Genomic DNA, 6,298 nt, shown 5'->3' with positions numbered 1-6,298 from the left:
TCGTTTCCTCCTTAGTTGTCAGTCGCTGTGGTCGTTAGATCTTCATCCATTCAACGTATGTATATAGCGGGTGATAAGACATTCTCGTCTTACGCACTGTTTGGCAAATAAAGAGACAAAACATGCTAATGAATTTTCTCCAACTCTTATCTCTAACAATTTATGTTTACATGCTCCTAAAATTATAGGATGTTTAAATTATAGATTCATCTCCAATCTCAATTTCTCAGTGTTCCTCGATTTGTGAAACAGAGACTGGCATGGCTCTACGTGTAGCAGTACATGTTGAGATTTGCCGGAGCCTCTAGCATATACTCCCTCTGTTCCTAAATATTTGTCTTTCTAGACATTTCAAATGACTACTACATACGGATGTATGTAGACATATTTTAGAGTGTAGATTCACTCATTTTACTCCGTATGTAGTCACTTGTTGAAATGCCTAGAAAGACAAGTATTTAGGAACAGAGGGAGTACATCCGATTATCCATGTTGTAAAGTCCAAGTTTTTTTCTTTTTGAGTCTTCAGCACCGAACAAAGAATCAAGAGTCTTTTTTATGCTAAAAAAATGCTCAAAAAAAAGAAAGAATCAAGAGTCTTTTTTGATTGCAAATTTTTGTAGGTAGCTTACCAAGCTGACCGCTTGGTAAAAAGAATCAAGAATCTGATTTGGTCGAAACATCACTAGTACTTTTGGTTTGGTAGGAGGAACACGAGCTGCTAGCCTTAGCTAGTAATTTTGGCACAGCATCATGTGATTCACTCGTACTAGTCCCTGCCTTTATTCCATCTGGCTCTATCTTTAATTAATTGACACAATGAAGCTACAGTTGCAGTACATATATGACCCAGATATTGGAATTTAAGCTCTGATTTTTTTTTTTGTGTACGCTCAGGGGTGGTTGTAGTACACACGGTGCACATGGAGCAATATATTAAACACCTTATTTTCGTTTGTTCTAGTAAAGTTACAGTTGAAGATAATTAAATCTGAAATTAACAAGCATGGACAGCACCTTTAGATATTTTATCACATACTCCCTCCGTCCCATGATATAAAAGCGTTTTTGGCATTACACTAGTGTCAAAAACACTCTTATATTATATGGGACGGAGAGAGCAGTACACATTGCTATTTTTCGGAGTAGACAATATTTGCTCAGGTTCTGGTGTTGCTCCGTCAGGAGTTAAGCCGACAATGCGCCGTTCTGCTCCATTGAATTTGAGGCAAGTACAAGACGACCTTGGTGTATTTTTGTGGTTTGCAAGTTGTTTTGGTTATTTTTGTGGTTCACCATTCTTATGTTGTTTGATCTTTCTGTGTTGTGGATACCTGTTCGGTTTCAGTGTTTTCTGCAGTTGCAAGTTTCAGTTTTAAGCCCATACGTTCAGCTTTGACAGCTCAGTTCACGCATCGGTCGACTCTTTCGGTAACTGAAGTGTCCGCCATGTCATTCAGCGTCCAGTACAGGCATTCGTCGACTTCTCCGGTAAATACCGTTGTGGAAAGTCCGTCATGTCTGCTTCAGTCTCCGATGACGATGAGAGTGACACAGGATGTGTCTATTCCGGAGAGCCCCAAATGTGATGATTCAGTATTACCGAAATACTCAGTTCTGGTTCAGACTTCTTCTGTTATGGATTTACCTTCTGAGGCTACTTTTTATTTCTATGAATCTAAATTGTACTTGCTGAGTAATCATTACTCACTCTTACTACCTTCGTCCTAGTTTATTAATCCCCTCAGTATTTTGCGCCAAATTTTGACCATAGATTTAACTAAGAAAATAATAATGCATGTCACCAAAAATTATATAGTTAGATTCATATTTGAACATAGTATCCAGGGATATTATTTTTTGTTACATGCATTAACATTTTGTTAGTTAAATTTAAGGTCAAATTTTAGCATAAAATGTGAAGGGGGTCAATAAACCAGGACGGAGGTAGTATTTGTTTCTTTGTTGGATTTTATTTGGATTTCAAGTACACCAAGTAGTGAAATGCATGGGCAAGGGAGTAGCATCATTACATCACTTGAGTACAACATATACCTTCATACAATCCTTAGATGACACTCAAATGTTTATGTACTAGTTGCAGTATAACAATTGGATAATATTTATCTACCTTCTGCGAGTCTTTTGTCATTTAAGTTATGCTATTGATTATTCTGATATATATGTCTATTTGCATGACACGGGTGTCCATTTAAACAAGAGAAACCCTGCCGAAAATTCTAAATATTCCAAGATTTCGTAGTATTAGATTAGTGTGGTAGCTGCCAGGTTGAGTTAAAATCTGGGGCCTTGCAGTACATGGGTGTATAGATGTACACTCATTATTTCTATTTTTTACGGGAAAAACTTCCAATATATTCATCTTCAATCATAGTAGTACAACAAACACTAGAAATAATAAAAAAATGCATCCAAATCCATGGACCACCTAGCTACGACTACAAGAATTGAAGTGAGTCGAAGGCGCGCCGCTGTCATCGCCCCTTCCTTGTCGGAGTCAAGCAAACTTTGTTGTTGTAGACAGTCGGAAAGTCGTCGCGTGCTAAGGCCCCATAGAACCAACGCACCAGAACATCAATCGCCGCGAATGAAGAGTGTAGATCAAAAGGATCCAACCTGAAGACACACGAACGAAGACAAATGACGAGCAAATTCGAGCAAATCCACCAAAGATAGATCCTTCGGAGATACATCTCCACATGCCTACCGATGATGCTAGATGCATCACTGAAACGTGGCTAGGTGGGAAGACCTTTATTCCATCTTCAGGGAGCCGCTGCCGTCTCACCTTCCTGAGCAGGACACAAACTTTAAAAAAGCTTGAAAAGATCTAAAAACGGAGCCCTCCCACCGGCAAGGGCCGAGATCCACTTCGCCTCCATGGCCCTAAGGCCACCGGAGACGGGACAGACCGGCGCCGGCGCCGGCGGAAGGCAGAGAACCCTAGCTTTTTTGGGAGGCGGCGGCTGGCTACACTACTTGCCTTCATTATTTCTATTTAAAAAAAGGTATATAGGTCCATCTAATAAACCATATGGTTTAGCAAATATATGATTAAATTAGTACACGGATGCTCCAAAAACGAATATAACTTAAGCAACAATTAAATTTGTACTCTAGAATTTTCTACATATATGTTTTTCTAATCATATAGTACAACCACTGTTACGATATTTGTCAAACCATATGTTTTAGCGATATATCTAACATAGATATGTATATAATTTACATAAGTATCAAACACTATTTAAAAAAACATTTTTGTTACAAAGTACAAATTGAATTTAGCGCAATGCATGAGTATTTTTCAGTAATATATATTACAAATATGTAATAAATAAATAATAGGATTAATATTGAACTTTATTGTGTTGTTAAGTATGCCAAATAAGTAATAAAACTATAATCCTTAACACGGTAGGATAATAAGTATAAAATTTTAGTATAAACTATGTACAAACTCCGGGTCAAAGGGTTGGTTGGACCCATAAAAGAGGATATAATTTTAATTTGTCATTTGAAATAATATTTTATCATTTTCAGCATAAAACAAAACTTAATAAAACAAACTGTACAAGCACACCATTTGCAAAAAATAACAAAATTAGGACAGAAACAAGCAACACCCGTTTCTTAGTGCATCACATCTCTAGCCTTGTGCCACGAACTCCATTTCACAAGGGAAGTCAAAGCCTTGACAGGCATCTCGTCATGGTTGCCACTCATGAGCATGCGTTCATACACACCCGACATGGTCTCAAGAGCCTGAATAACATGGCAGCCAACATTTTGCTCTCTTCTTCATTTTTCACAGTATTTTTTTCCTCGCTAGATAGTATTTAATTAACCACCTAGAACAATAATTTTAGCACAAAAAGCCAATTAGAAATGTTATAATCATAGTATATTTTTTGCAAGGATTAATCATATCACATATGATATTAATACAAATGAATGCAATGAAAATGATACATATCAATGCAATGCAAATAGACAACAAAAACAGAGTACCCCACAATTGCTCATCAACAAAAATAGCATATTTGTATAATTATTTGTCAACAAGAATAATCTACTTCTAACATTACTCGTCTTTATAACTTCACAAGAACATTGGAGGAAGAATACTAAAATGACATGTATATGCAACCAAAAAAACCACCTTGCTAAAACTAACAATTGATTTCGCCCTAAAATCACTCATGCCCAGGAGCCAAAAGCAACCATTTTGACCCATTTATCCATGTTTGAACTGCTAAGAATCCTTAGAGAAAATGAGAATAAGATTAAAACTAGGTGGATGCAGTGACAGAGAATTACCCTCGTCAATAGTTTGATTCCATCTTCCATGGTAAGTAGATCAATGTCGACTGTTGCACTTGAGACCCTAAACAAATCTGATGAGTCCTTCCCCGGCTTTTCTAATCACTCTTTTCTCTTTATCTTCATTCTGTTCTGCCTCTATATCATTATCCTTAAGTACGATGTGATGCAGCCTCTCGAAGAAATTTTGTTTCATGCTTGTAGTTAACGCTAAAAAAAATTCAATTGCTTGTTCCTTTAGTTAATCAATGTCAACCTCCAAAATATGGAACAAATTTTGGACAACAATCTCATTGCTTGACATGTCATTGTGCAGCTTTGTAGTGTCGTCTACAGGCCCAGGAGTGACAAGTCTGGTCACACATGTGAGTGAATTGCTTAGCATCATAGTTGTGTCCCGTTCATGGCTGAATAAGTCTTGAGAGCTCAATGGTGTTGTGATCTTCCAGAGAAGCCGTTGATGCTTGATTATTTCTATGCACTTGTCTTGGTCTCAGGTGATCTTTCAATAAGCGTAGAAAAATCAATTCTATATAAAAATAATGATACTTATTTTCCAAAGTATGTCTCTCAATCTAGCCTTCTTTATAGCTCTTCCCGTGCAAATGAGGAGGCTGTCGATCCATGATCCTCTCTTGGGTGATGGTACTACCCTTAGGGCATCTTCTTGGTTCTCCATGGACACTTGGATCACTATATTGCATAGAACTTTCAATGGCTATAATAAACCAAAGTGGACCCCTTCTTTGTAACGATACTTAAATATAATTGATTGGCACAATTTTCCCACATACCACTTCTTGGTCATCAATCAAATAAGTGTTCTTTTTTGTAGGAAAAATCAAATATGTGTTCAACGTTAAAGCACTCATAGGTGATACCCCTTCCTTCCTAAATGTAAGACATGATTGACTTTGCATGGTCTTTGATGCATGACTTTTTGACCACTAATATATACCAAAATACATGGATTGAACACGTATAAATGGCATTGTCATGTTTGTCTTGCAAAATAATGTTATTTCATATGTCTGTATACTTATGTGAAAATCATAGTCAAAATTGTGCAACGAAGACCAAAAAAGTCAACCAACTGGCGCCTTATATTTTGTGTAGGAGGGGGTATTTTTGTAGACCGGCATCATTCTCCCGTTAACAAACAAATCCAGTCATAACTAACCCACTCCACGCACCCATAAACAATCCTTTGATTCGTAGGATTTTCATAGTATTGCCATCCTATGGAATTTTTTCTATAGGTGTGTGATTTTGTAGGAATGCAATCCTTTGGAATCATTCCTATGGAAGAAGCTCCCGGGGAAAAAAAATCTCATAGGATTCATTCATTATTTCTTCCAATCATATGAACCTAAGGAGCCCTTTGCCAAAACTGAAGCACCTCGTTCATCCCTTGGCCTCTTTGATGCGAACAGAGCGTTGATCTAAAATCAGAATTTACATTTTATGCACGCGGACATTTGTGTGCTCTCAGTCTGCCCACTTCTTGTAAACCTATAAATAAGTTGATATTATTTTTGTGATCACAACGGCGCCCGTGGCCTAATGGATAAGGCGTCTGACTTCTAATCAGGCGATTGTGGGTTCGAGTCCCACCGGGCGTGCTTCTATTTTTGTTTTTCACGTTTTGCAAACACTTCATTTCTCCTGCGTTTTTTTCTTCTTCTTGTGGAAATATATTTGTTGACTAGCTATGAATCATCGACACTTACTTTGGGCTGCAAATTCTATCCCATCTGTTGGGTGAGCATGAGCACATATACTCGAATCTTTTTTAGTCAAGAAACTTGCCCGTCTAGCTCAAATCTATCTCATGTTCAAGAATCTTGTGCGAGAATCGCCCCTCTTGTTGCTTTCACGTGTCCACTCACGATGCAAAATTTACCTGGGTGCTGGCTTCATCATCGGCGATTTAAAATCCTACCGTTAATGTTTA

At 37.6% G+C, this 6,298-nt stretch overlaps 1 non-coding gene across 1 annotated transcript; it reads left to right on the top strand.

Annotated features, from left to right (window-relative positions):
* The first annotated feature begins 5,893 nt into the window (after window positions 1-5,893).
* Window positions 5,894-5,966, top strand: TRNAR-UCU. The gene has a single exon. It is a non-coding gene; the product is annotated as a tRNA-Arg (tRNA).
* Window positions 5,967-6,298: the final 332 nt, after the last annotated feature.

This window comes from Triticum dicoccoides, chromosome 3A (genome assembly GCF_002162155.2).
Source record: "Triticum dicoccoides isolate Atlit2015 ecotype Zavitan chromosome 3A, WEW_v2.0, whole genome shotgun sequence".
In the NCBI taxonomy this organism is placed as follows: domain Eukaryota; kingdom Viridiplantae; phylum Streptophyta; class Magnoliopsida; order Poales; family Poaceae; genus Triticum; species Triticum dicoccoides.
The sequence above is the reverse complement of the archived record's forward strand: the minus strand, read 5'-3'. Positions and strand labels throughout refer to the sequence as shown.